The 27709-nt window shown below is 46.4% G+C and overlaps 18 non-coding genes across 18 annotated transcripts; all 18 read right to left on the bottom strand.

Moving 5' to 3' along the window:
• Nucleotides 1–219: 219 nt before the first annotated feature.
• LOC142270182 (U2 spliceosomal RNA) lies at nt 220–410 on the bottom strand. Its single transcript, XR_012735522.1, has one exon. It is a non-coding gene; the product is annotated as a U2 spliceosomal RNA (small nuclear RNA).
• Nucleotides 411–1797: 1387 nt separating this feature from the next.
• LOC142270181 (U2 spliceosomal RNA) lies at nt 1798–1988 on the bottom strand. The gene has a single exon (XR_012735521.1). It is a non-coding gene; the product is annotated as a U2 spliceosomal RNA (small nuclear RNA).
• A 1387-nt stretch (nt 1989–3375) lies between these two features.
• Nucleotides 3376–3566, bottom strand: LOC142270180 (U2 spliceosomal RNA). Its single transcript, XR_012735520.1, has one exon. It is a non-coding gene; the product is annotated as a U2 spliceosomal RNA (small nuclear RNA).
• Nucleotides 3567–4953: 1387 nt separating this feature from the next.
• Nucleotides 4954–5144, bottom strand: LOC142270179 (U2 spliceosomal RNA). The gene has a single exon (XR_012735519.1). It is a non-coding gene; the product is annotated as a U2 spliceosomal RNA (small nuclear RNA).
• A 1387-nt stretch (nt 5145–6531) lies between these two features.
• On the bottom strand, nt 6532–6722 carry LOC142270178 (U2 spliceosomal RNA). Its single transcript, XR_012735518.1, has one exon. It is a non-coding gene; the product is annotated as a U2 spliceosomal RNA (small nuclear RNA).
• A 1387-nt stretch (nt 6723–8109) lies between these two features.
• On the bottom strand, nt 8110–8300 carry LOC142270175 (U2 spliceosomal RNA). The gene has a single exon (XR_012735516.1). It is a non-coding gene; the product is annotated as a U2 spliceosomal RNA (small nuclear RNA).
• A 1387-nt stretch (nt 8301–9687) lies between these two features.
• LOC142270174 (U2 spliceosomal RNA) lies at nt 9688–9878 on the bottom strand. Its single transcript, XR_012735515.1, has one exon. It is a non-coding gene; the product is annotated as a U2 spliceosomal RNA (small nuclear RNA).
• Nucleotides 9879–11265: 1387 nt separating this feature from the next.
• LOC142270173 (U2 spliceosomal RNA) lies at nt 11266–11456 on the bottom strand. Its single transcript, XR_012735514.1, has one exon. It is a non-coding gene; the product is annotated as a U2 spliceosomal RNA (small nuclear RNA).
• Nucleotides 11457–12840: 1384 nt separating this feature from the next.
• Nucleotides 12841–13031, bottom strand: LOC142270172 (U2 spliceosomal RNA). The gene has a single exon (XR_012735513.1). It is a non-coding gene; the product is annotated as a U2 spliceosomal RNA (small nuclear RNA).
• A 1387-nt stretch (nt 13032–14418) lies between these two features.
• Nucleotides 14419–14609, bottom strand: LOC142270170 (U2 spliceosomal RNA). The gene has a single exon (XR_012735512.1). It is a non-coding gene; the product is annotated as a U2 spliceosomal RNA (small nuclear RNA).
• Nucleotides 14610–15996: 1387 nt separating this feature from the next.
• LOC142270169 (U2 spliceosomal RNA) lies at nt 15997–16187 on the bottom strand. The gene has a single exon (XR_012735511.1). It is a non-coding gene; the product is annotated as a U2 spliceosomal RNA (small nuclear RNA).
• A 1387-nt stretch (nt 16188–17574) lies between these two features.
• On the bottom strand, nt 17575–17765 carry LOC142270168 (U2 spliceosomal RNA). The gene has a single exon (XR_012735510.1). It is a non-coding gene; the product is annotated as a U2 spliceosomal RNA (small nuclear RNA).
• A 1387-nt stretch (nt 17766–19152) lies between these two features.
• On the bottom strand, nt 19153–19343 carry LOC142270167 (U2 spliceosomal RNA). The gene has a single exon (XR_012735509.1). It is a non-coding gene; the product is annotated as a U2 spliceosomal RNA (small nuclear RNA).
• Nucleotides 19344–20730: 1387 nt separating this feature from the next.
• On the bottom strand, nt 20731–20921 carry LOC142270166 (U2 spliceosomal RNA). The gene has a single exon (XR_012735508.1). It is a non-coding gene; the product is annotated as a U2 spliceosomal RNA (small nuclear RNA).
• Nucleotides 20922–22308: 1387 nt separating this feature from the next.
• Nucleotides 22309–22499, bottom strand: LOC142270164 (U2 spliceosomal RNA). Its single transcript, XR_012735507.1, has one exon. It is a non-coding gene; the product is annotated as a U2 spliceosomal RNA (small nuclear RNA).
• A 1387-nt stretch (nt 22500–23886) lies between these two features.
• On the bottom strand, nt 23887–24077 carry LOC142270162 (U2 spliceosomal RNA). The gene has a single exon (XR_012735505.1). It is a non-coding gene; the product is annotated as a U2 spliceosomal RNA (small nuclear RNA).
• A 1387-nt stretch (nt 24078–25464) lies between these two features.
• LOC142270161 (U2 spliceosomal RNA) lies at nt 25465–25655 on the bottom strand. Its single transcript, XR_012735504.1, has one exon. It is a non-coding gene; the product is annotated as a U2 spliceosomal RNA (small nuclear RNA).
• A 1388-nt stretch (nt 25656–27043) lies between these two features.
• On the bottom strand, nt 27044–27234 carry LOC142269965 (U2 spliceosomal RNA). Its single transcript, XR_012735343.1, has one exon. It is a non-coding gene; the product is annotated as a U2 spliceosomal RNA (small nuclear RNA).
• Nucleotides 27235–27709: the final 475 nt, after the last annotated feature.

The raw sequence follows: 27709 nt of genomic DNA, 5'->3' as shown, positions 1-27709 counted from the left end.
GGACATAGCCGAGTTGGTCAGGTTGAGTGGTGATGAGTTTGCTATTTGGATGAATAAAGAAAGTCAAAAGTGTGAAAGATAAAAAACAAAAGGAGGAAGTGTGAAAAGTGAATGGGCCAAATTGAGGTGCATATGAAGACGTATGCTTTCTTCCAATTCATTAAATCGGGCTAATATGAATCAGGTGAATTGAGTTCTGCTTTTGGAAACTGGGTTAAGAAGGGGTGCACCGTTCCTGGAGGTACTGCAATACCAGGTCAATGCGTGGAGTGGACAGAGCAAGCTCTTTTTCCATCTCCCTGTTCTAAAAATCCATTTAATATATGGTCCCCAGATAGGGGACGTATCAGATATTAAACTGATAAGAACAGATACTACACTTGATCTTAGCCAAAAGGCCGAGAAGCGATAACCAGAATTGGTTTGGGCCTCGAGTGGCACCCTGGCCTATGCCGGACACATCTTAGGGAGAGAGAGCGAGAGGGAGACAAACCCACGCCTACACAAGACATTTTGTCACCCAAGCCAACCCTTGAAAAGGCTGCTTTGCAGAGCCAAAACAAGAAGAATGGTGCGTTTTGCAGCCGCCGCCCACTGCAATGAATCTGAATAACTCCTCCTTTAGGGCGCAAGCAACTCCCCTCCCCCTTGCAGTCTTTCCAATTCACGATACAAAAAGACGGACAGGACAGGTTGCCTGACTTTCCGTCACTGCCACCCTTTGCCATCCTTACCCGTAGAAAGCCCTTTCATCATCCCCAAACCCTAATCTTTTCCCTTTCCTTCCCAGCCCCCAAACCCTGCCCTCTGTACCTTTCTCACCACCCGCTTCCCTTCTCCTGTCATCCCCCTACCACCCGGGAAAAAAAGAGATTGCCCCCTCCTTCCACTAGCCCACCCTCCCACCCAAAGAACAACTTCTTCTGCGCAGCTTGTTTTCTAGGCAGCAGCGCTATTGTGATGTCATCGGGGGGCATTGTGACAAGCCGCCAGTGTTCCGTCTCTTCATGTTGTGCACAGTTCAAACGGAAAATACATCAACAGGCAGACTACAGAAAAGCTTACTATCAAAGGTTAGAGGGGGGCTTTCTCAGAGGGCTTTTTACAGTTTTTCTATTCCCAATTAGCCGTTTAAGTGTACTTATTGAAAGTAGTAATTCTTTCATAGGCCGCCCTTTCTTAGTATTTGACGTTCCTTATATTGCGGTATGAGGCTTCGCAGTAGGTTGCAAACATTCATCACCCATGACTGTCCCCAATTGAGCTCAGAAGCTCAATGTCTATCATGACCTCTCTTTTAGAATGTCCAAGAGCAAGCAAACTATTCCTCCAGGAGAGGGCGCCAACAGACTACTAAAGAGATCATCATTACTCAAAGAAAACCCCAAAAACCAATGCATGATAGGAATAAACAGGTAACTTTCTTTGGAGTGGAAGCGGAGAGATCGCACCAGATGCCAATTCTAGATGTTATCACACCTGTGGTCACTGCAGCAGCAGGTGAATCCACTTTGTCCAAAAGGGATCTATTCCATTCAATTGCAAATGATCTAGATAAGACAGAGAACTGCAGCACGGGGACATAGCCGAGTTGGTCAGGTTGAGTGGTGATGAGTTTGCTATTTGGATGAATAAAGAAAGTCAAAAGTGTGAAAGATAAAAAACAAAAGGAGGAAGTGTGAAAAGTGAATGGGCCAAATTGAGGTGCATATGAAGACGTATGCTTTCTTCCAATTCATTAAATCGGGCTAATATGAATCAGGTGAATTGAGTTCTGCTTTTGGAAACTGGGTTAAGAAGGGGTGCACCGTTCCTGGAGGTACTGCAATACCAGGTCAATGCGTGGAGTGGACAGAGCAAGCTCTTTTTCCATCTCCCTGTTCTAAAAATCCATTTAATATATGGTCCCCAGATAGGGGACGTATCAGATATTAAACTGATAAGAACAGATACTACACTTGATCTTAGCCAAAAGGCCGAGAAGCGATAACCAGAATTGGTTTGGGCCTCGAGTGGCACCCTGGCCTATGCCGGACACATCTTAGGGAGAGAGAGCGAGAGGGAGACAAACCCACGCCTACACAAGACATTTTGTCACCCAAGCCAACCCTTGAAAAGGCTGCTTTGCAGAGCCAAAACAAGAAGAATGGTGCGTTTTGCAGCCGCCGCCCACTGCAATGAATCTGAATAACTCCTCCTTTAGGGCGCAAGCAACTCCCCTCCCCCTTGCAGTCTTTCCAATTCACGATACAAAAAGACGGACAGGACAGGTTGCCTGACTTTCCGTCACTGCCACCCTTTGCCATCCTTACCCGTAGAAAGCCCTTTCATCATCCCCAAACCCTAATCTTTTCCCTTTCCTTCCCAGCCCCCAAACCCTGCCCTCTGTACCTTTCTCACCACCCGCTTCCCTTCTCCTGTCATCCCCCTACCACCCGGGAAAAAAAGAAATTGCCCCCTCCTTCCACTAGCCCACCCTCCCACCCAAAGAACAACTTCTTCTGCGCAGCTTGTTTTCTAGGCAGCAGCGCTATTGTGATGTCATCGGGGGGCATTGTGACAAGCCGCCAGTGTTCCGTCTCTTCATGTTGTGCACAGTTCAAACGGAAAATACATCAACAGGCAGACTACAGAAAAGCTTACTATCAAAGGTTAGAGGGGGGCTTTCTCAGAGGGCTTTTTACAGTTTTTCTATTCCCAATTAGCCGTTTAAGTGTACTTATTGAAAGTAGTAATTCTTTCATAGGCCGCCCTTTCTTAGTATTTGACGTTCCTTATATTGCGGTATGAGGCTTCGCAGTAGGTTGCAAACATTCATCACCCATGACTGTCCCCAATTGAGCTCAGAAGCTCAATGTCTATCATGACCTCTCTTTTAGAATGTCCAAGAGCAAGCAAACTATTCCTCCAGGAGAGGGCGCCAACAGACTACTAAAGAGATCATCATTACTCAAAGAAAACCCCAAAAACCAATGCATGATAGGAATAAACAGGTAACTTTCTTTGGAGTGGAAGCGGAGAGATCGCACCAGATGCCAATTCTAGATGTTATCACACCTGTGGTCACTGCAGCAGCAGGTGAATCCACTTTGTCCAAAAGGGATCTATTCCATTCAATTGCAAATGATCTAGATAAGACAGAGAACTGCAGCACGGGGACATAGCCGAGTTGGTCAGGTTGAGTGGTGATGAGTTTGCTATTTGGATGAATAAAGAAAGTCAAAAGTGTGAAAGATAAAAAACAAAAGGAGGAAGTGTGAAAAGTGAATGGGCCAAATTGAGGTGCATATGAAGACGTATGCTTTCTTCCAATTCATTAAATCGGGCTAATATGAATCAGGTGAATTGAGTTCTGCTTTTGGAAACTGGGTTAAGAAGGGGTGCACCGTTCCTGGAGGTACTGCAATACCAGGTCAATGCGTGGAGTGGACAGAGCAAGCTCTTTTTCCATCTCCCTGTTCTAAAAATCCATTTAATATATGGTCCCCAGATAGGGGACGTATCAGATATTAAACTGATAAGAACAGATACTACACTTGATCTTAGCCAAAAGGCCGAGAAGCGATAACCAGAATTGGTTTGGGCCTCGAGTGGCACCCTGGCCTATGCCGGACACATCTTAGGGAGAGAGAGCGAGAGGGAGACAAACCCACGCCTACACAAGACATTTTGTCACCCAAGCCAACCCTTGAAAAGGCTGCTTTGCAGAGCCAAAACAAGAAGAATGGTGCGTTTTGCAGCCGCCGCCCACTGCAATGAATCTGAATAACTCCTCCTTTAGGGCGCAAGCAACTCCCCTCCCCCTTGCAGTCTTTCCAATTCACGATACAAAAAGACGGACAGGACAGGTTGCCTGACTTTCCGTCACTGCCACCCTTTGCCATCCTTACCCGTAGAAAGCCCTTTCATCATCCCCAAACCCTAATCTTTTCCCTTTCCTTCCCAGCCCCCAAACCCTGCCCTCTGTACCTTTCTCACCACCCGCTTCCCTTCTCCTGTCATCCCCCTACCACCCGGGAAAAAAAGAGATTGCCCCCTCCTTCCACTAGCCCACCCTCCCACCCAAAGAACAACTTCTTCTGCGCAGCTTGTTTTCTAGGCAGCAGCGCTATTGTGATGTCATCGGGGGGCATTGTGACAAGCCGCCAGTGTTCCGTCTCTTCATGTTGTGCACAGTTCAAACGGAAAATACATCAACAGGCAGACTACAGAAAAGCTTACTATCAAAGGTTAGAGGGGGGCTTTCTCAGAGGGCTTTTTACAGTTTTTCTATTCCCAATTAGCCGTTTAAGTGTACTTATTGAAAGTAGTAATTCTTTCATAGGCCGCCCTTTCTTAGTATTTGACGTTCCTTATATTGCGGTATGAGGCTTCGCAGTAGGTTGCAAACATTCATCACCCATGACTGTCCCCAATTGAGCTCAGAAGCTCAATGTCTATCATGACCTCTCTTTTAGAATGTCCAAGAGCAAGCAAACTATTCCTCCAGGAGAGGGCGCCAACAGACTACTAAAGAGATCATCATTACTCAAAGAAAACCCCAAAAACCAATGCATGATAGGAATAAACAGGTAACTTTCTTTGGAGTGGAAGCGGAGAGATCGCACCAGATGCCAATTCTAGATGTTATCACACCTGTGGTCACTGCAGCAGCAGGTGAATCCACTTTGTCCAAAAGGGATCTATTCCATTCAATTGCAAATGATCTAGATAAGACAGAGAACTGCAGCACGGGGACATAGCCGAGTTGGTCAGGTTGAGTGGTGATGAGTTTGCTATTTGGATGAATAAAGAAAGTCAAAAGTGTGAAAGATAAAAAACAAAAGGAGGAAGTGTGAAAAGTGAATGGGCCAAATTGAGGTGCATATGAAGACGTATGCTTTCTTCCAATTCATTAAATCGGGCTAATATGAATCAGGTGAATTGAGTTCTGCTTTTGGAAACTGGGTTAAGAAGGGGTGCACCGTTCCTGGAGGTACTGCAATACCAGGTCAATGCGTGGAGTGGACAGAGCAAGCTCTTTTTCCATCTCCCTGTTCTAAAAATCCATTTAATATATGGTCCCCAGATAGGGGACGTATCAGATATTAAACTGATAAGAACAGATACTACACTTGATCTTAGCCAAAAGGCCGAGAAGCGATAACCAGAATTGGTTTGGGCCTCGAGTGGCACCCTGGCCTATGCCGGACACATCTTAGGGAGAGAGAGCGAGAGGGAGACAAACCCACGCCTACACAAGACATTTTGTCACCCAAGCCAACCCTTGAAAAGGCTGCTTTGCAGAGCCAAAACAAGAAGAATGGTGCGTTTTGCAGCCGCCGCCCACTGCAATGAATCTGAATAACTCCTCCTTTAGGGCGCAAGCAACTCCCCTCCCCCTTGCAGTCTTTCCAATTCACGATACAAAAAGACGGACAGGACAGGTTGCCTGACTTTCCGTCACTGCCACCCTTTGCCATCCTTACCCGTAGAAAGCCCTTTCATCATCCCCAAACCCTAATCTTTTCCCTTTCCTTCCCAGCCCCCAAACCCTGCCCTCTGTACCTTTCTCACCACCCGCTTCCCTTCTCCTGTCATCCCCCTACCACCCGGGAAAAAAAGAGATTGCCCCCTCCTTCCACTAGCCCACCCTCCCACCCAAAGAACAACTTCTTCTGCGCAGCTTGTTTTCTAGGCAGCAGCGCTATTGTGATGTCATCGGGGGGCATTGTGACAAGCCGCCAGTGTTCCGTCTCTTCATGTTGTGCACAGTTCAAACGGAAAATACATCAACAGGCAGACTACAGAAAAGCTTACTATCAAAGGTTAGAGGGGGGCTTTCTCAGAGGGCTTTTTACAGTTTTTCTATTCCCAATTAGCCGTTTAAGTGTACTTATTGAAAGTAGTAATTCTTTCATAGGCCGCCCTTTCTTAGTATTTGACGTTCCTTATATTGCGGTATGAGGCTTCGCAGTAGGTTGCAAACATTCATCACCCATGACTGTCCCCAATTGAGCTCAGAAGCTCAATGTCTATCATGACCTCTCTTTTAGAATGTCCAAGAGCAAGCAAACTATTCCTCCAGGAGAGGGCGCCAACAGACTACTAAAGAGATCATCATTACTCAAAGAAAACCCCAAAAACCAATGCATGATAGGAATAAACAGGTAACTTTCTTTGGAGTGGAAGCGGAGAGATCGCACCAGATGCCAATTCTAGATGTTATCACACCTGTGGTCACTGCAGCAGCAGGTGAATCCACTTTGTCCAAAAGGGATCTATTCCATTCAATTGCAAATGATCTAGATAAGACAGAGAACTGCAGCACGGGGACATAGCCGAGTTGGTCAGGTTGAGTGGTGATGAGTTTGCTATTTGGATGAATAAAGAAAGTCAAAAGTGTGAAAGATAAAAAACAAAAGGAGGAAGTGTGAAAAGTGAATGGGCCAAATTGAGGTGCATATGAAGACGTATGCTTTCTTCCAATTCATTAAATCGGGCTAATATGAATCAGGTGAATTGAGTTCTGCTTTTGGAAACTGGGTTAAGAAGGGGTGCACCGTTCCTGGAGGTACTGCAATACCAGGTCAATGCGTGGAGTGGACAGAGCAAGCTCTTTTTCCATCTCCCTGTTCTAAAAATCCATTTAATATATGGTCCCCAGATAGGGGACGTATCAGATATTAAACTGATAAGAACAGATACTACACTTGATCTTAGCCAAAAGGCCGAGAAGCGATAACCAGAATTGGTTTGGGCCTCGAGTGGCACCCTGGCCTATGCCGGACACATCTTAGGGAGAGAGAGCGAGAGGGAGACAAACCCACGCCTACACAAGACATTTTGTCACCCAAGCCAACCCTTGAAAAGGCTGCTTTGCAGAGCCAAAACAAGAAGAATGGTGCGTTTTGCAGCCGCCGCCCACTGCAATGAATCTGAATAACTCCTCCTTTAGGGCGCAAGCAACTCCCCTCCCCCTTGCAGTCTTTCCAATTCACGATACAAAAAGACGGACAGGACAGGTTGCCTGACTTTCCGTCACTGCCACCCTTTGCCATCCTTACCCGTAGAAAGCCCTTTCATCATCCCCAAACCCTAATCTTTTCCCTTTCCTTCCCAGCCCCCAAACCCTGCCCTCTGTACCTTTCTCACCACCCGCTTCCCTTCTCCTGTCATCCCCCTACCACCCGGGAAAAAAAGAGATTGCCCCCTCCTTCCACTAGCCCACCCTCCCACCCAAAGAACAACTTCTTCTGCGCAGCTTGTTTTCTAGGCAGCAGCGCTATTGTGATGTCATCGGGGGGCATTGTGACAAGCCGCCAGTGTTCCGTCTCTTCATGTTGTGCACAGTTCAAACGGAAAATACATCAACAGGCAGACTACAGAAAAGCTTACTATCAAAGGTTAGAGGGGGGCTTTCTCAGAGGGCTTTTTACAGTTTTTCTATTCCCAATTAGCCGTTTAAGTGTACTTATTGAAAGTAGTAATTCTTTCATAGGCCGCCCTTTCTTAGTATTTGACGTTCCTTATATTGCGGTATGAGGCTTCGCAGTAGGTTGCAAACATTCATCACCCATGACTGTCCCCAATTGAGCTCAGAAGCTCAATGTCTATCATGACCTCTCTTTTAGAATGTCCAAGAGCAAGCAAACTATTCCTCCAGGAGAGGGCGCCAACAGACTACTAAAGAGATCATCATTACTCAAAGAAAACCCCAAAAACCAATGCATGATAGGAATAAACAGGTAACTTTCTTTGGAGTGGAAGCGGAGAGATCGCACCAGATGCCAATTCTAGATGTTATCACACCTGTGGTCACTGCAGCAGCAGGTGAATCCACTTTGTCCAAAAGGGATCTATTCCATTCAATTGCAAATGATCTAGATAAGACAGAGAACTGCAGCACGGGGACATAGCCGAGTTGGTCAGGTTGAGTGGTGATGAGTTTGCTATTTGGATGAATAAAGAAAGTCAAAAGTGTGAAAGATAAAAAACAAAAGGAGGAAGTGTGAAAAGTGAATGGGCCAAATTGAGGTGCATATGAAGACGTATGCTTTCTTCCAATTCATTAAATCGGGCTAATATGAATCAGGTGAATTGAGTTCTGCTTTTGGAAACTGGGTTAAGAAGGGGTGCACCGTTCCTGGAGGTACTGCAATACCAGGTCAATGCGTGGAGTGGACAGAGCAAGCTCTTTTTCCATCTCCCTGTTCTAAAAATCCATTTAATATATGGTCCCCAGATAGGGGACGTATCAGATATTAAACTGATAAGAACAGATACTACACTTGATCTTAGCCAAAAGGCCGAGAAGCGATAACCAGAATTGGTTTGGGCCTCGAGTGGCACCCTGGCCTATGCCGGACACATCTTAGGGAGAGAGAGCGAGAGGGAGACAAACCCACGCCTACACAAGACATTTTGTCACCCAAGCCAACCCTTGAAAAGGCTGCTTTGCAGAGCCAAAACAAGAAGAATGGTGCGTTTTGCAGCCGCCGCCCACTGCAATGAATCTGAATAACTCCTCCTTTAGGGCGCAAGCAACTCCCCTCCCCCTTGCAGTCTTTCCAATTCACGATACAAAAAGACGGACAGGACAGGTTGCCTGACTTTCCGTCACTGCCACCCTTTGCCATCCTTACCCGTAGAAAGCCCTTTCATCATCCCCAAACCCTAATCTTTTCCCTTTCCTTCCCAGCCCCCAAACCCTGCCCTCTGTACCTTTCTCACCACCCGCTTCCCTTCTCCTGTCATCCCCCTACCACCCGGGAAAAAAAGAGATTGCCCCCTCCTTCCACTAGCCCACCCTCCCACCCAAAGAACAACTTCTTCTGCGCAGCTTGTTTTCTAGGCAGCAGCGCTATTGTGATGTCATCGGGGGGCATTGTGACAAGCCGCCAGTGTTCCGTCTCTTCATGTTGTGCACAGTTCAAACGGAAAATACATCAACAGGCAGACTACAGAAAAGCTTACTATCAAAGGTTAGAGGGGGGCTTTCTCAGAGGGCTTTTTACAGTTTTTCTATTCCCAATTAGCCGTTTAAGTGTACTTATTGAAAGTAGTAATTCTTTCATAGGCCGCCCTTTCTTAGTATTTGACGTTCCTTATATTGCGGTATGAGGCTTCGCAGTAGGTTGCAAACATTCATCACCCATGACTGTCCCCAATTGAGCTCAGAAGCTCAATGTCTATCATGACCTCTCTTTTAGAATGTCCAAGAGCAAGCAAACTATTCCTCCAGGAGAGGGCGCCAACAGACTACTAAAGAGATCATCATTACTCAAAGAAAACCCCAAAAACCAATGCATGATAGGAATAAACAGGTAACTTTCTTTGGAGTGGAAGCGGAGAGATCGCACCAGATGCCAATTCTAGATGTTATCACACCTGTGGTCACTGCAGCAGCAGGTGAATCCACTTTGTCCAAAAGGGATCTATTCCATTCAATTGCAAATGATCTAGATAAGACAGAGAACTGCAGCACGGGGACATAGCCGAGTTGGTCAGGTTGAGTGGTGATGAGTTTGCTATTTGGATGAATAAAGAAAGTCAAAAGTGTGAAAGATAAAAAACAAAAGGAGGAAGTGTGAAAAGTGAATGGGCCAAATTGAGGTGCATATGAAGACGTATGCTTTCTTCCAATTCATTAAATCGGGCTAATATGAATCAGGTGAATTGAGTTCTGCTTTTGGAAACTGGGTTAAGAAGGGGTGCACCGTTCCTGGAGGTACTGCAATACCAGGTCAATGCGTGGAGTGGACAGAGCAAGCTCTTTTTCCATCTCCCTGTTCTAAAAATCCATTTAATATATGGTCCCCAGATAGGGGACGTATCAGATATTAAACTGATAAGAACAGATACTACACTTGATCTTAGCCAAAAGGCCGAGAAGCGATAACCAGAATTGGTTTGGGCCTCGAGTGGCACCCTGGCCTATGCCGGACACATCTTAGGGAGAGAGAGCGAGAGGGAGACAAACCCACGCCTACACAAGACATTTTGTCACCCAAGCCAACCCTTGAAAAGGCTGCTTTGCAGAGCCAAAACAAGAAGAATGGTGCGTTTTGCAGCCGCCGCCCACTGCAATGAATCTGAATAACTCCTCCTTTAGGGCGCAAGCAACTCCCCTCCCCCTTGCAGTCTTTCCAATTCACGATACAAAAAGACGGACAGGACAGGTTGCCTGACTTTCCGTCACTGCCACCCTTTGCCATCCTTACCCGTAGAAAGCCCTTTCATCATCCCCAAACCCTAATCTTTTCCCTTTCCTTCCCAGCCCCCAAACCCTGCCCTCTGTACCTTTCTCACCACCCGCTTCCCTTCTCCTGTCATCCCCCTACCACCCGGGAAAAAAAGAGATTGCCCCCTCCTTCCACTAGCCCACCCTCCCACCCAAAGAACAACTTCTTCTGCGCAGCTTGTTTTCTAGGCAGCAGCGCTATTGTGATGTCATCGGGGGGCATTGTGACAAGCCGCCAGTGTTCCGTCTCTTCATGTTGTGCACAGTTCAAACGGAAAATACATCAACAGGCAGACTACAGAAAAGCTTACTATCAAAGGTTAGAGGGGGGCTTTCTCAGAGGGCTTTTTACAGTTTTTCTATTCCCAATTAGCCGTTTAAGTGTACTTATTGAAAGTAGTAATTCTTTCATAGGCCGCCCTTTCTTAGTATTTGACGTTCCTTATATTGCGGTATGAGGCTTCGCAGTAGGTTGCAAACATTCATCACCCATGACTGTCCCCAATTGAGCTCAGAAGCTCAATGTCTATCATGACCTCTCTTTTAGAATGTCCAAGAGCAAGCAAACTATTCCTCCAGGAGAGGGCGCCAACAGACTACTAAAGAGATCATCATTACTCAAAGAAAACCCCAAAAACCAATGCATGATAGGAATAAACAGGTAACTTTCTTTGGAGTGGAAGCGGAGAGATCGCACCAGATGCCAATTCTAGATGTTATCACACCTGTGGTCACTGCAGCAGCAGGTGAATCCACTTTGTCCAAAAGGGATCTATTCCATTCAATTGCAAATGATCTAGATAAGACAGAGAACTGCAGCACGGGGACATAGCCGAGTTGGTCAGGTTGAGTGGTGATGAGTTTGCTATTTGGATGAATAAAGAAAGTCAAAAGTGTGAAAGATAAAAAACAAAAGGAGGAAGTGTGAAAAGTGAATGGGCCAAATTGAGGTGCATATGAAGACGTATGCTTTCTTCCAATTCATTAAATCGGGCTAATATGAATCAGGTGAATTGAGTTCTGCTTTTGGAAACTGGGTTAAGAAGGGGTGCACCGTTCCTGGAGGTACTGCAATACCAGGTCAATGCGTGGAGTGGACAGAGCAAGCTCTTTTTCCATCTCCCTGTTCTAAAAATCCATTTAATATATGGTCCCCAGATAGGGGACGTATCAGATATTAAACTGATAAGAACAGATACTACACTTGATCTTAGCCAAAAGGCCGAGAAGCGATAACCAGAATTGGTTTGGGCCTCGAGTGGCACCCTGGCCTATGCCGGACACATCTTAGGGAGAGAGAGCGAGAGGGAGACAAACCCACGCCTACACAAGACATTTTGTCACCCAAGCCAACCCTTGAAAAGGCTGCTTTGCAGAGCCAAAACAAGAATGGTGCGTTTTGCAGCCGCCGCCCACTGCAATGAATCTGAATAACTCCTCCTTTAGGGCGCAAGCAACTCCCCTCCCCCTTGCAGTCTTTCCAATTCACGATACAAAAAGACGGACAGGACAGGTTGCCTGACTTTCCGTCACTGCCACCCTTTGCCATCCTTACCCGTAGAAAGCCCTTTCATCATCCCCAAACCCTAATCTTTTCCCTTTCCTTCCCAGCCCCCAAACCCTGCCCTCTGTACCTTTCTCACCACCCGCTTCCCTTCTCCTGTCATCCCCCTACCACCCGGGAAAAAAAGAGATTGCCCCCTCCTTCCACTAGCCCACCCTCCCACCCAAAGAACAACTTCTTCTGCGCAGCTTGTTTTCTAGGCAGCAGCGCTATTGTGATGTCATCGGGGGGCATTGTGACAAGCCGCCAGTGTTCCGTCTCTTCATGTTGTGCACAGTTCAAACGGAAAATACATCAACAGGCAGACTACAGAAAAGCTTACTATCAAAGGTTAGAGGGGGGCTTTCTCAGAGGGCTTTTTACAGTTTTTCTATTCCCAATTAGCCGTTTAAGTGTACTTATTGAAAGTAGTAATTCTTTCATAGGCCGCCCTTTCTTAGTATTTGACGTTCCTTATATTGCGGTATGAGGCTTCGCAGTAGGTTGCAAACATTCATCACCCATGACTGTCCCCAATTGAGCTCAGAAGCTCAATGTCTATCATGACCTCTCTTTTAGAATGTCCAAGAGCAAGCAAACTATTCCTCCAGGAGAGGGCGCCAACAGACTACTAAAGAGATCATCATTACTCAAAGAAAACCCCAAAAACCAATGCATGATAGGAATAAACAGGTAACTTTCTTTGGAGTGGAAGCGGAGAGATCGCACCAGATGCCAATTCTAGATGTTATCACACCTGTGGTCACTGCAGCAGCAGGTGAATCCACTTTGTCCAAAAGGGATCTATTCCATTCAATTGCAAATGATCTAGATAAGACAGAGAACTGCAGCACGGGGACATAGCCGAGTTGGTCAGGTTGAGTGGTGATGAGTTTGCTATTTGGATGAATAAAGAAAGTCAAAAGTGTGAAAGATAAAAAACAAAAGGAGGAAGTGTGAAAAGTGAATGGGCCAAATTGAGGTGCATATGAAGACGTATGCTTTCTTCCAATTCATTAAATCGGGCTAATATGAATCAGGTGAATTGAGTTCTGCTTTTGGAAACTGGGTTAAGAAGGGGTGCACCGTTCCTGGAGGTACTGCAATACCAGGTCAATGCGTGGAGTGGACAGAGCAAGCTCTTTTTCCATCTCCCTGTTCTAAAAATCCATTTAATATATGGTCCCCAGATAGGGGACGTATCAGATATTAAACTGATAAGAACAGATACTACACTTGATCTTAGCCAAAAGGCCGAGAAGCGATAACCAGAATTGGTTTGGGCCTCGAGTGGCACCCTGGCCTATGCCGGACACATCTTAGGGAGAGAGAGCGAGAGGGAGACAAACCCACGCCTACACAAGACATTTTGTCACCCAAGCCAACCCTTGAAAAGGCTGCTTTGCAGAGCCAAAACAAGAAGAATGGTGCGTTTTGCAGCCGCCGCCCACTGCAATGAATCTGAATAACTCCTCCTTTAGGGCGCAAGCAACTCCCCTCCCCCTTGCAGTCTTTCCAATTCACGATACAAAAAGACGGACAGGACAGGTTGCCTGACTTTCCGTCACTGCCACCCTTTGCCATCCTTACCCGTAGAAAGCCCTTTCATCATCCCCAAACCCTAATCTTTTCCCTTTCCTTCCCAGCCCCCAAACCCTGCCCTCTGTACCTTTCTCACCACCCGCTTCCCTTCTCCTGTCATCCCCCTACCACCCGGGAAAAAAAGAGATTGCCCCCTCCTTCCACTAGCCCACCCTCCCACCCAAAGAACAACTTCTTCTGCGCAGCTTGTTTTCTAGGCAGCAGCGCTATTGTGATGTCATCGGGGGGCATTGTGACAAGCCGCCAGTGTTCCGTCTCTTCATGTTGTGCACAGTTCAAACGGAAAATACATCAACAGGCAGACTACAGAAAAGCTTACTATCAAAGGTTAGAGGGGGGCTTTCTCAGAGGGCTTTTTACAGTTTTTCTATTCCCAATTAGCCGTTTAAGTGTACTTATTGAAAGTAGTAATTCTTTCATAGGCCGCCCTTTCTTAGTATTTGACGTTCCTTATATTGCGGTATGAGGCTTCGCAGTAGGTTGCAAACATTCATCACCCATGACTGTCCCCAATTGAGCTCAGAAGCTCAATGTCTATCATGACCTCTCTTTTAGAATGTCCAAGAGCAAGCAAACTATTCCTCCAGGAGAGGGCGCCAACAGACTACTAAAGAGATCATCATTACTCAAAGAAAACCCCAAAAACCAATGCATGATAGGAATAAACAGGTAACTTTCTTTGGAGTGGAAGCGGAGAGATCGCACCAGATGCCAATTCTAGATGTTATCACACCTGTGGTCACTGCAGCAGCAGGTGAATCCACTTTGTCCAAAAGGGATCTATTCCATTCAATTGCAAATGATCTAGATAAGACAGAGAACTGCAGCACGGGGACATAGCCGAGTTGGTCAGGTTGAGTGGTGATGAGTTTGCTATTTGGATGAATAAAGAAAGTCAAAAGTGTGAAAGATAAAAAACAAAAGGAGGAAGTGTGAAAAGTGAATGGGCCAAATTGAGGTGCATATGAAGACGTATGCTTTCTTCCAATTCATTAAATCGGGCTAATATGAATCAGGTGAATTGAGTTCTGCTTTTGGAAACTGGGTTAAGAAGGGGTGCACCGTTCCTGGAGGTACTGCAATACCAGGTCAATGCGTGGAGTGGACAGAGCAAGCTCTTTTTCCATCTCCCTGTTCTAAAAATCCATTTAATATATGGTCCCCAGATAGGGGACGTATCAGATATTAAACTGATAAGAACAGATACTACACTTGATCTTAGCCAAAAGGCCGAGAAGCGATAACCAGAATTGGTTTGGGCCTCGAGTGGCACCCTGGCCTATGCCGGACACATCTTAGGGAGAGAGAGCGAGAGGGAGACAAACCCACGCCTACACAAGACATTTTGTCACCCAAGCCAACCCTTGAAAAGGCTGCTTTGCAGAGCCAAAACAAGAAGAATGGTGCGTTTTGCAGCCGCCGCCCACTGCAATGAATCTGAATAACTCCTCCTTTAGGGCGCAAGCAACTCCCCTCCCCCTTGCAGTCTTTCCAATTCACGATACAAAAAGACGGACAGGACAGGTTGCCTGACTTTCCGTCACTGCCACCCTTTGCCATCCTTACCCGTAGAAAGCCCTTTCATCATCCCCAAACCCTAATCTTTTCCCTTTCCTTCCCAGCCCCCAAACCCTGCCCTCTGTACCTTTCTCACCACCCGCTTCCCTTCTCCTGTCATCCCCCTACCACCCGGGAAAAAAAGAGATTGCCCCCTCCTTCCACTAGCCCACCCTCCCACCCAAAGAACAACTTCTTCTGCGCAGCTTGTTTTCTAGGCAGCAGCGCTATTGTGATGTCATCGGGGGGCATTGTGACAAGCCGCCAGTGTTCCGTCTCTTCATGTTGTGCACAGTTCAAACGGAAAATACATCAACAGGCAGACTACAGAAAAGCTTACTATCAAAGGTTAGAGGGGGGCTTTCTCAGAGGGCTTTTTACAGTTTTTCTATTCCCAATTAGCCGTTTAAGTGTACTTATTGAAAGTAGTAATTCTTTCATAGGCCGCCCTTTCTTAGTATTTGACGTTCCTTATATTGCGGTATGAGGCTTCGCAGTAGGTTGCAAACATTCATCACCCATGACTGTCCCCAATTGAGCTCAGAAGCTCAATGTCTATCATGACCTCTCTTTTAGAATGTCCAAGAGCAAGCAAACTATTCCTCCAGGAGAGGGCGCCAACAGACTACTAAAGAGATCATCATTACTCAAAGAAAACCCCAAAAACCAATGCATGATAGGAATAAACAGGTAACTTTCTTTGGAGTGGAAGCGGAGAGATCGCACCAGATGCCAATTCTAGATGTTATCACACCTGTGGTCACTGCAGCAGCAGGTGAATCCACTTTGTCCAAAAGGGATCTATTCCATTCAATTGCAAATGATCTAGATAAGACAGAGAACTGCAGCACGGGGACATAGCCGAGTTGGTCAGGTTGAGTGGTGATGAGTTTGCTATTTGGATGAATAAAGAAAGTCAAAAGTGTGAAAGATAAAAAACAAAAGGAGGAAGTGTGAAAAGTGAATGGGCCAAATTGAGGTGCATATGAAGACGTATGCTTTCTTCCAATTCATTAAATCGGGCTAATATGAATCAGGTGAATTGAGTTCTGCTTTTGGAAACTGGGTTAAGAAGGGGTGCACCGTTCCTGGAGGTACTGCAATACCAGGTCAATGCGTGGAGTGGACAGAGCAAGCTCTTTTTCCATCTCCCTGTTCTAAAAATCCATTTAATATATGGTCCCCAGATAGGGGACGTATCAGATATTAAACTGATAAGAACAGATACTACACTTGATCTTAGCCAAAAGGCCGAGAAGCGATAACCAGAATTGGTTTGGGCCTCGAGTGGCACCCTGGCCTATGCCGGACACATCTTAGGGAGAGAGAGCGAGAGGGAGACAAACCCACGCCTACACAAGACATTTTGTCACCCAAGCCAACCCTTGAAAAGGCTGCTTTGCAGAGCCAAAACAAGAAGAATGGTGCGTTTTGCAGCCGCCGCCCACTGCAATGAATCTGAATAACTCCTCCTTTAGGGCACAAGCAACTCCCCTCCCCCTTGCAGTCTTTCCAATTCACGATACAAAAAGACGGACAGGACAGGTTGCCTGACTTTCCGTCACTGCCACCCTTTGCCATCCTTACCCGTAGAAAGCCCTTTCATCATCCCCAAACCCTAATCTTTTCCCTTTCCTTCCCAGCCCCCAAACCCTGCCCTCTGTACCTTTCTCACCACCCGCTTCCCTTCTCCTGTCATCCCCCTACCACCCGGGAAAAAAAGAGATTGCCCCCTCCTTCCACTAGCCCACCCTCCCACCCAAAGAACAACTTCTTCTGCGCAGCTTGTTTTCTAGGCAGCAGCGCTATTGTGATGTCATCGGGGGGCATTGTGACAAGCCGCCAGTGTTCCGTCTCTTCATGTTGTGCACAGTTCAAACGGAAAATACATCAACAGGCAGACTACAGAAAAGCTTACTATCAAAGGTTAGAGGGGGGCTTTCTCAGAGGGCTTTTTACAGTTTTTCTATTCCCAATTAGCCGTTTAAGTGTACTTATTGAAAGTAGTAATTCTTTCATAGGCCGCCCTTTCTTAGTATTTGACGTTCCTTATATTGCGGTATGAGGCTTCGCAGTAGGTTGCAAACATTCATCACCCATGACTGTCCCCAATTGAGCTCAGAAGCTCAATGTCTATCATGACCTCTCTTTTAGAATGTCCAAGAGCAAGCAAACTATTCCTCCAGGAGAGGGCGCCAACAGACTACTAAAGAGATCATCATTACTCAAAGAAAACCCCAAAAACCAATGCATGATAGGAATAAACAGGTAACTTTCTTTGGAGTGGAAGCGGAGAGATCGCACCAGATGCCAATTCTAGATGTTATCACACCTGTGGTCACTGCAGCAGCAGGTGAATCCACTTTGTCCAAAAGGGATCTATTCCATTCAATTGCAAATGATCTAGATAAGACAGAGAACTGCAGCACGGGGACATAGCCGAGTTGGTCAGGTTGAGTGGTGATGAGTTTGCTATTTGGATGAATAAAGAAAGTCAAAAGTGTGAAAGATAAAAAACAAAAGGAGGAAGTGTGAAAAGTGAATGGGCCAAATTGAGGTGCATATGAAGACGTATGCTTTCTTCCAATTCATTAAATCGGGCTAATATGAATCAGGTGAATTGAGTTCTGCTTTTGGAAACTGGGTTAAGAAGGGGTGCACCGTTCCTGGAGGTACTGCAATACCAGGTCAATGCGTGGAGTGGACAGAGCAAGCTCTTTTTCCATCTCCCTGTTCTAAAAATCCATTTAATATATGGTCCCCAGATAGGGGACGTATCAGATATTAAACTGATAAGAACAGATACTACACTTGATCTTAGCCAAAAGGCCGAGAAGCGATAACCAGAATTGGTTTGGGCCTCGAGTGGCACCCTGGCCTATGCCGGACACATCTTAGGGAGAGAGAGCGAGAGGGAGACAAACCCACGCCTACACAAGACATTTTGTCACCCAAGCCAACCCTTGAAAAGGCTGCTTTGCAGAGCCAAAACAAGAAGAATGGTGCGTTTTGCAGCCGCCGCCCACTGCAATGAATCTGAATAACTCCTCCTTTAGGGCGCAAGCAACTCCCCTCCCCCTTGCAGTCTTTCCAATTCACGATACAAAAAGACGGACAGGACAGGTTGCCTGACTTTCCGTCACTGCCACCCTTTGCCATCCTTACCCGTAGAAAGCCCTTTCATCATCCCCAAACCCTAATCTTTTCCCTTTCCTTCCCAGCCCCCAAACCCTGCCCTCTGTACCTTTCTCACCACCCGCTTCCCTTCTCCTGTCATCCCCCTACCACCCGGGAAAAAAAGAGATTGCCCCCTCCTTCCACTAGCCCACCCTCCCACCCAAAGAACAACTTCTTCTGCGCAGCTTGTTTTCTAGGCAGCAGCGCTATTGTGATGTCATCGGGGGGCATTGTGACAAGCCGCCAGTGTTCCGTCTCTTCATGTTGTGCACAGTTCAAACGGAAAATACATCAACAGGCAGACTACAGAAAAGCTTACTATCAAAGGTTAGAGGGGGGCTTTCTCAGAGGGCTTTTTACAGTTTTTCTATTCCCAATTAGCCGTTTAAGTGTACTTATTGAAAGTAGTAATTCTTTCATAGGCCGCCCTTTCTTAGTATTTGACGTTCCTTATATTGCGGTATGAGGCTTCGCAGTAGGTTGCAAACATTCATCACCCATGACTGTCCCCAATTGAGCTCAGAAGCTCAATGTCTATCATGACCTCTCTTTTAGAATGTCCAAGAGCAAGCAAACTATTCCTCCAGGAGAGGGCGCCAACAGACTACTAAAGAGATCATCATTACTCAAAGAAAACCCCAAAAACCAATGCATGATAGGAATAAACAGGTAACTTTCTTTGGAGTGGAAGCGGAGAGATCGCACCAGATGCCAATTCTAGATGTTATCACACCTGTGGTCACTGCAGCAGCAGGTGAATCCACTTTGTCCAAAAGGGATCTATTCCATTCAATTGCAAATGATCTAGATAAGACAGAGAACTGCAGCACGGGGACATAGCCGAGTTGGTCAGGTTGAGTGGTGATGAGTTTGCTATTTGGATGAATAAAGAAAGTCAAAAGTGTGAAAGATAAAAAACAAAAGGAGGAAGTGTGAAAAGTGAATGGGCCAAATTGAGGTGCATATGAAGACGTATGCTTTCTTCCAATTCATTAAATCGGGCTAATATGAATCAGGTGAATTGAGTTCTGCTTTTGGAAACTGGGTTAAGAAGGGGTGCACCGTTCCTGGAGGTACTGCAATACCAGGTCAATGCGTGGAGTGGACAGAGCAAGCTCTTTTTCCATCTCCCTGTTCTAAAAATCCATTTAATATATGGTCCCCAGATAGGGGACGTATCAGATATTAAACTGATAAGAACAGATACTACACTTGATCTTAGCCAAAAGGCCGAGAAGCGATAACCAGAATTGGTTTGGGCCTCGAGTGGCACCCTGGCCTATGCCGGACACATCTTAGGGAGAGAGAGCGAGAGGGAGACAAACCCACGCCTACACAAGACATTTTGTCACCCAAGCCAACCCTTGAAAAGGCTGCTTTGCAGAGCCAAAACAAGAAGAATGGTGCGTTTTGCAGCCGCCGCCCACTGCAATGAATCTGAATAACTCCTCCTTTAGGGCGCAAGCAACTCCCCTCCCCCTTGCAGTCTTTCCAATTCACGATACAAAAAGACGGACAGGACAGGTTGCCTGACTTTCCGTCACTTCCACCCTTTGCCATCCTTACCCGTAGAAAGCCCTTTCATCATCCCCAAACCCTAATCTTTTCCCTTTCCTTCCCAGCCCCCAAACCCTGCCCTCTGTACCTTTCTCACCACCCGCTTCCCTTCTCCTGTCATCCCCCTACCACCCGGGAAAAAAAGAGATTGCCCCCTCCTTCCACTAGCCCACCCTCCCACCCAAAGAACAACTTCTTCTGCGCAGCTTGTTTTCTAGGCAGCAGCGCTATTGTGATGTCATCGGGGGGCATTGTGACAAGCCGCCAGTGTTCCGTCTCTTCATGTTGTGCACAGTTCAAACGGAAAATACATCAACAGGCAGACTACAGAAAAGCTTACTATCAAAGGTTAGAGGGGGGCTTTCTCAGAGGGCTTTTTACAGTTTTTCTATTCCCAATTAGCCGTTTAAGTGTACTTATTGAAAGTAGTAATTCTTTCATAGGCCGCCCTTTCTTAGTATTTGACGTTCCTTATATTGCGGTATGAGGCTTCGCAGTAGGTTGCAAACATTCATCACCCATGACTGTCCCCAATTGAGCTCAGAAGCTCAATGTCTATCATGACCTCTCTTTTAGAATGTCCAAGAGCAAGCAAACTATTCCTCCAGGAGAGGGCGCCAACAGACTACTAAAGAGATCATCATTACTCAAAGAAAACCCCAAAAACCAATGCATGATAGGAATAAACAGGTAACTTTCTTTGGAGTGGAAGCGGAGAGATCGCACCAGATGCCAATTCTAGATGTTATCACACCTGTGGTCACTGCAGCAGCAGGTGAATCCACTTTGTCCAAAAGGGATCTATTCCATTCAATTGCAAATGATCTAGATAAGACAGAGAACTGCAGCACGGGGACATAGCCGAGTTGGTCAGGTTGAGTGGTGATGAGTTTGCTATTTGGATGAATAAAGAAAGTCAAAAGTGTGAAAGATAAAAAACAAAAGGAGGAAGTGTGAAAAGTGAATGGGCCAAATTGAGGTGCATATGAAGACGTATGCTTTCTTCCAATTCATTAAATCGGGCTAATATGAATCAGGTGAATTGAGTTCTGCTTTTGGAAACTGGGTTAAGAAGGGGTGCACCGTTCCTGGAGGTACTGCAATACCAGGTCAATGCGTGGAGTGGACAGAGCAAGCTCTTTTTCCATCTCCCTGTTCTAAAAATCCATTTAATATATGGTCCCCAGATAGGGGACGTATCAGATATTAAACTGATAAGAACAGATACTACACTTGATCTTAGCCAAAAGGCCGAGAAGCGATAACCAGAATTGGTTTGGGCCTCGAGTGGACCCTGGCCTATGCCGGACACATCTTAGGGAGAGAGAGCGAGAGGGAGACAAACCCACGCCTACACAAGACATTTTGTCACCCAAGCCAACCCTTGAAAAGGCTGCTTTGCAGAGCCAAAACAAGAAGAATGGTGCGTTTTGCAGCCAGCCGCCCACTGCAATGAATCTGAATAACTCCTCCTTTAGGGCGCAAGCAACTCCCCTCCCCCTTGCAGTCTTTCCAATTCACGATACAAAAAGACGGACAGGACAGGTTGCCTGACTTTCCGTCACTGCCACCCTTTGCCATCCTTACCCGTAGAAAGCCCTTTCATCATCCCCAAACCCTAATCTTTTCCCTTTCCTTCCCAGCCCCCAAACCCTGCCCTCTGTACCTTTCTCACCACCCGCTTCCCTTCTCCTGTCATCCCCCTACCACCCGGGAAAAAAAGAGATTGCCCCCTCCTTCCACTAGCCCACCCTCCCACCCAAAGAACAACTTCTTCTGCGCAGCTTGTTTTCTAGGCAGCAGCGCTATTGTGATGTCATCGGGGGGCATTGTGACAAGCCGCCAGTGTTCCGTCTCTTCATGTTGTGCACAGTTCAAACGGAAAATACATCAACAGGCAGACTACAGAAAAGCTTACTATCAAAGGTTAGAGGGGGGCTTTCTCAGAGGGCTTTTTACAGTTTTTCTATTCCCAATTAGCCGTTTAAGTGTACTTATTGAAAGTAGTAATTCTTTCATAGGCCGCCCTTTCTTAGTATTTGACGTTCCTTATATTGCGGTATGAGGCTTCGCAGTAGGTTGCAAACATTCATCACCCATGACTGTCCCCAATTGAGCTCAGAAGCTCAATGTCTATCATGACCTCTCTTTTAGAATGTCCAAGAGCAAGCAAACTATTCCTCCAGGAGAGGGCGCCAACAGACTACTAAAGAGATCATCATTACTCAAAGAAAACCCCAAAAACCAATGCATGATAGGAATAAACAGGTAACTTTCTTTGGAGTGGAAGCGGAGAGATCGCACCAGATGCCAATTCTAGATGTTATCACACCTGTGGTCACTGCAGCAGCAGGTGAATCCACTTTGTCCAAAAGGGATCTATTCCATTCAATTGCAAATGATCTAGATAAGACAGAGAACTGCAGCACGGGGACATAGCCGAGTTGGTCAGGTTGAGTGGTGATGAGTTTGCTATTTGGATGAATAAAGAAAGTCAAAAGTGTGAAAGATAAAAAACAAAAGGAGGAAGTGTGAAAAGTGAATGGGCCAAATTGAGGTGCATATGAAGACGTATGCTTTCTTCCAATTCATTAAATCGGGCTAATATGAATCAGGTGAATTGAGTTCTGCTTTTGGAAACTGGGTTAAGAAGGGGTGCACCGTTCCTGGAGGTACTGCAATACCAGGTCAATGCGTGGAGTGGACAGAGCAAGCTCTTTTTCCATCTCCCTGTTCTAAAAATCCATTTAATATATGGTCCCCAGATAGGGGACGTATCAGATATTAAACTGATAAGAACAGATACTACACTTGATCTTAGCCAAAAGGCCGAGAAGCGATAACCAGAATTGGTTTGGGCCTCGAGTGGCACCCTGGCCTATGCCGGACACATCTTAGGGAGAGAGAGCGAGAGGGAGACAAACCCACGCCTACACAAGACATTTTGTCACCCAAGCCAACCCTTGAAAAGGCTGCTTTGCAGAGCCAAAACAAGAAGAATGGTGCGTTTTGCAGCCGCCGCCCACTGCAATGAATCTGAATAACTCCTCCTTTAGGGCGCAAGCAACTCCCCTCCCCCTTGCAGTCTTTCCAATTCACGATACAAAAAGACGGACAGGACAGGTTGCCTGACTTTCCGTCACTGCCACCCTTTGCCATCCTTACCCGTAGAAAGCCCTTTCATCATCCCCAAACCCTAATCTTTTCCCTTTCCTTCCCAGCCCCCAAACCCTGCCCTCTGTACCTTTCTCACCACCCGCTTCCCTTCTCCTGTCATCCCCCTACCACCCGGGAAAAAAAGAGATTGCCCCCTCCTTCCACTAGCCCACCCTCCCACCCAAAGAACAACTTCTTCTGCGCAGCTTGTTTTCTAGGCAGCAGCGCTATTGTGATGTCATCGGGGGGCATTGTGACAAGCCGCCAGTGTTCCGTCTCTTCATGTTGTGCACAGTTCAAACGGAAAATACATCAACAGGCAGACTACAGAAAAGCTTACTATCAAAGGTTAGAGGGGGGCTTTCTCAGAGGGCTTTTTACAGTTTTTCTATTCCCAATTAGCCGTTTAAGTGTACTTATTGAAAGTAGTAATTCTTTCATAGGCCGCCCTTTCTTAGTATTTGACGTTCCTTATATTGCGGTATGAGGCTTCGCAGTAGGTTGCAAACATTCATCACCCATGACTGTCCCCAATTGAGCTCAGAAGCTCAATGTCTATCATGACCTCTCTTTTAGAATGTCCAAGAGCAAGCAAACTATTCCTCCAGGAGAGGGCGCCAACAGACTACTAAAGAGATCATCATTACTCAAAGAAAACCCCAAAAACCAATGCATGATAGGAATAAACAGGTAACTTTCTTTGGAGTGGAAGCGGAGAGATCGCACCAGATGCCAATTCTAGATGTTATCACACCTGTGGTCACTGCAGCAGCAGGTGAATCCACTTTGTCCAAAAGGGATCTATTCCATTCAATTGCAAATGATCTAGATAAGACAGAGAACTGCAGCACGGGGACATAGCCGAGTTGGTCAGGTTGAGTGGTGATGAGTTTGCTATTTGGATGAATAAAGAAAGTCAAAAGTGTGAAAGATAAAAAACAAAAGGAGGAAGTGTGAAAAGTGAATGGGCCAAATTGAGGTGCATATGAAGACGTATGCTTTCTTCCAATTCATTAAATCGGGCTAATATGAATCAGGTGAATTGAGTTCTGCTTTTGGAAACTGGGTTAAGAAGGGGTGCACCGTTCCTGGAGGTACTGCAATACCAGGTCAATGCGTGGAGTGGACAGAGCAAGCTCTTTTTCCATCTCCCTGTTCTAAAAATCCATTTAATATATGGTCCCCAGATAGGGGACGTATCAGATATTAAACTGATAAGAACAGATACTACACTTGATCTTAGCCAAAAGGCCGAGAAGCGATAACCAGAATTGGTTTGGGCCTCGAGTGGCACCCTGGCCTATGCCGGACACATCTTAGGGAGAGAGAGCGAGAGGGAGACAAACCCACGCCTACACAAGACATTTTGTCACCCAAGCCAACCCTTGAAAAGGCTGCTTTGCAGAGCCAAAACAAGAAGAATGGTGCGTTTTGCAGCCGCCGCCCACTGCAATGAATCTGAATAACTCCTCCTTTAGGGCGCAAGCAACTCCCCTCCCCCTTGCAGTCTTTCCAATTCACGATACAAAAAGACGGACAGGACAGGTTGCCTGACTTTCCGTCACTGCCACCCTTTGCCATCCTTACCCGTAGAAAGCCCTTTCATCATCCCCCAAACCCTAATCTTTTCCCTTTCCTTCCAGCCCCCAAACCCTGCCCTCTGTACCTTTCTCACCACCCGCTTCCCTTCTCCTGTCATCCCCCTACCACCCGGGAAAAAAAGAGATTGCCCCCTCCTTCCACTAGCCCACCCTCCCACCCAAAGAACAACTTCTTCTGCGCAGCTTGTTTTCTAGGCAGCAGCGCTATTGTGATGTCATCGGGGGGCATTGTGACAAGCCGCCAGTGTTCCGTCTCTTCATGTTGTGCACAGTTCAAACGGAAAATACATCAACAGGCAGACTACAGAAAAGCTTACTATCAAAGGTTAGAGGGGGGCTTTCTCAGAGGGCTTTTTACAGTTTTTCTATTCCCAATTAGCCGTTTAAGTGTACTTATTGAAAGTAGTAATTCTTTCATAGGCCGCCCTTTCTTAGTATTTGACGTTCCTTATATTGCGGTATGAGGCTTCGCAGTAGGTTGCAAACATTCATCACCCATGACTGTCCCCAATTGAGCTCAGAAGCTCAATGTCTATCATGACCTCTCTTTTAGAATGTCCAAGAGCAAGCAAACTATTCCTCCAGGAGAGGGCGCCAACAGACTACTAAAGAGATCATCATTACTCAAAGAAAACCCCAAAAACCAATGCATGATAGGAATAAACAGGTAACTTTCTTTGGAGTGGAAGCGGAGAGATCGCACCAGATGCCAATTCTAGATGTTATCACACCTGTGGTCACTGCAGCAGCAGGTGAATCCACTTTGTCCAAAAGGGATCTATTCCATTCAATTGCAAATGATCTAGATAAGACAGAGAACTGCAGCACGGGGACATAGCCGAGTTGGTCAGGTTGAGTGGTGATGAGTTTGCTATTTGGATGAATAAAGAAAGTCAAAAGTGTGAAAGATAAAAAACAAAAGGAGGAAGTGTGAAAAGTGAATGGGCCAAATTGAGGTGCATATGAAGACGTATGCTTTCTTCCAATTCATTAAATCGGGCTAATATGAATCAGGTGAATTGAGTTCTGCTTTTGGAAACTGGGTTAAGAAGGGGTGCACCGTTCCTGGAGGTACTGCAATACCAGGTCAATGCGTGGAGTGGACAGAGCAAGCTCTTTTTCCATCTCCCTGTTCTAAAAATCCATTTAATATATGGTCCCCAGATAGGGGACGTATCAGATATTAAACTGATAAGAACAGATACTACACTTGATCTTAGCCAAAAGGCCGAGAAGCGATAACCAGAATTGGTTTGGGCCTCGAGTGGCACCCTGGCCTATGCCGGACACATCTTAGGGAGAGAGAGCGAGAGGGAGACAAACCCACGCCTACACAAGACATTTTGTCACCCAAGCCAACCCTTGAAAAGGCTGCTTTGCAGAGCCAAAACAAGAAGAATGGTGCGTTTTGCAGCCGCCGCCCACTGCAATGAATCTGAATAACTCCTCCTTTAGGGCGCAAGCAACTCCCCTCCCCCTTGCAGTCTTTCCAATTCACGATACAAAAAGACGGACAGGACAGGTTGCCTGACTTTCCGTCACTGCCACCCTTTGCCATCCTTACCCGTAGAAAGCCCTTTCATCATCCCCAAACCCTAATCTTTTCCCTTTCCTTCCCAGCCCCCAAACCCTGCCCTCTGTACCTTTCTCACCACCCGCTTCCCTTCTCCTGTCATCCCCCTACCACCCGGGAAAAAAAGAGATTGCCCCCTCCTTCCACTAGCCCACCCTCCCACCCAAAGAACAACTTCTTCTGCGCAGCTTGTTTTCTAGGCAGCAGCGCTATTGTGATGTCATCGGGGGGCATTGTGACAAGCCGCCAGTGTTCCGTCTCTTCATGTTGTGCACAGTTCAAACGGAAAATACATCAACAGGCAGACTACAGAAAAGCTTACTATCAAAGGTTAGAGGGGGGCTTTCTCAGAGGGCTTTTTACAGTTTTTCTATTCCCAATTAGCCGTTTAAGTGTACTTATTGAAAGTAGTAATTCTTTCATAGGCCGCCCTTTCTTAGTATTTGACGTTCCTTATATTGCGGTATGAGGCTTCGCAGTAGGTTGCAAACATTCATCACCCATGACTGTCCCCAATTGAGCTCAGAAGCTCAATGTCTATCATGACCTCTCTTTTAGAATGTCCAAGAGCAAGCAAACTATTCCTCCAGGAGAGGGCGCCAACAGACTACTAAAGAGATCATCATTACTCAAAGAAAACCCCAAAAACCAATGCATGATAGGAATAAACAGGTAACTTTCTTTGGAGTGGAAGCGGAGAGATCGCACCAGATGCCAATTCTAGATGTTATCACACCTGTGGTCACTGCAGCAGCAAGGGGAATCCACTTTGTCCAAAAGGGATCTATTCCATTCAATTGCAAATGATCTAGATAAGACAGAGAACTGCAGCACGGGGACATAGCCGAGTTGGTCAGGTTGAGTGGTGATGAGTTTGCTATTTGGATGAATAAAGAAAGTCAAAAGTGTGAAAGATAAAAAACAAAAGGAGGAAGTGTGAAAAGTGAATGGGCCAAATTGAGGTGCATATGAAGACGTATGCTTTCTTCCAATTCATTAAATCGGGCTAATATGAATCAGGTGAATTGAGTTCTGCTTTTGGAAACTGGGTTAAGAAGGGGTGCACCGTTCCTGGAGGTACTGCAATACCAGGTCAATGCGTGGAGTGGACAGAGCAAGCTCTTTTTTCATCTCCCTGTTCTAAAAATCCATTTAATATATGGTCCCCAGATAGGGGACGTATCAGATATTAAACTGATAAGAACAGATACTACACTTGATCTTAGCCAAAAGGCCGAGAAGCGATAACCAGAATTGGTTTGGGCCTCGAGTGGCACCCTGGCCTATGCCGGACACATCTTAGGGAGAGAGAGCGAGAGGGAGACAAACCCACGCCTACACAAGACATTTTGTCACCCAAGCCAACCCTTGAAAAGGCTGCTTTGCAGAGCCAAAACAAGAAGAATGGTGCGTTTTGCAGCCGCCGCCCACTGCAATGAATCTGAATAACTCCTCCTTTAGGGCGCAAGCAACTCCCCTCCCCCTTGCAGTCTTTCCAATTCACGATACAAAAAGACGGACAGGACAGGTTGCCTGACTTTCCGTCACTGCCACCCTTTGCCATCCTTACCCGTAGAAAGCCCTTTCATCATCCCCAAACCCTAATCTTTTCCCTTTCCTTCCCAGCCCCCAAACCCTGCCCTCTGTACCTTTCTCACCACCCGCTTCCCTTCTCCTGTCATCCCCCTACCACCCGGGAAAAAAAGAGATTGCCCCCTCCT

This window comes from Anomaloglossus baeobatrachus, unplaced genomic scaffold (genome assembly GCF_048569485.1).
Source record: "Anomaloglossus baeobatrachus isolate aAnoBae1 unplaced genomic scaffold, aAnoBae1.hap1 Scaffold_325, whole genome shotgun sequence".
Lineage (NCBI taxonomy): Eukaryota > Metazoa > Chordata > Amphibia > Anura > Aromobatidae > Anomaloglossus > Anomaloglossus baeobatrachus.
This window is presented reverse-complemented; position numbering and strand designations above follow the sequence as displayed.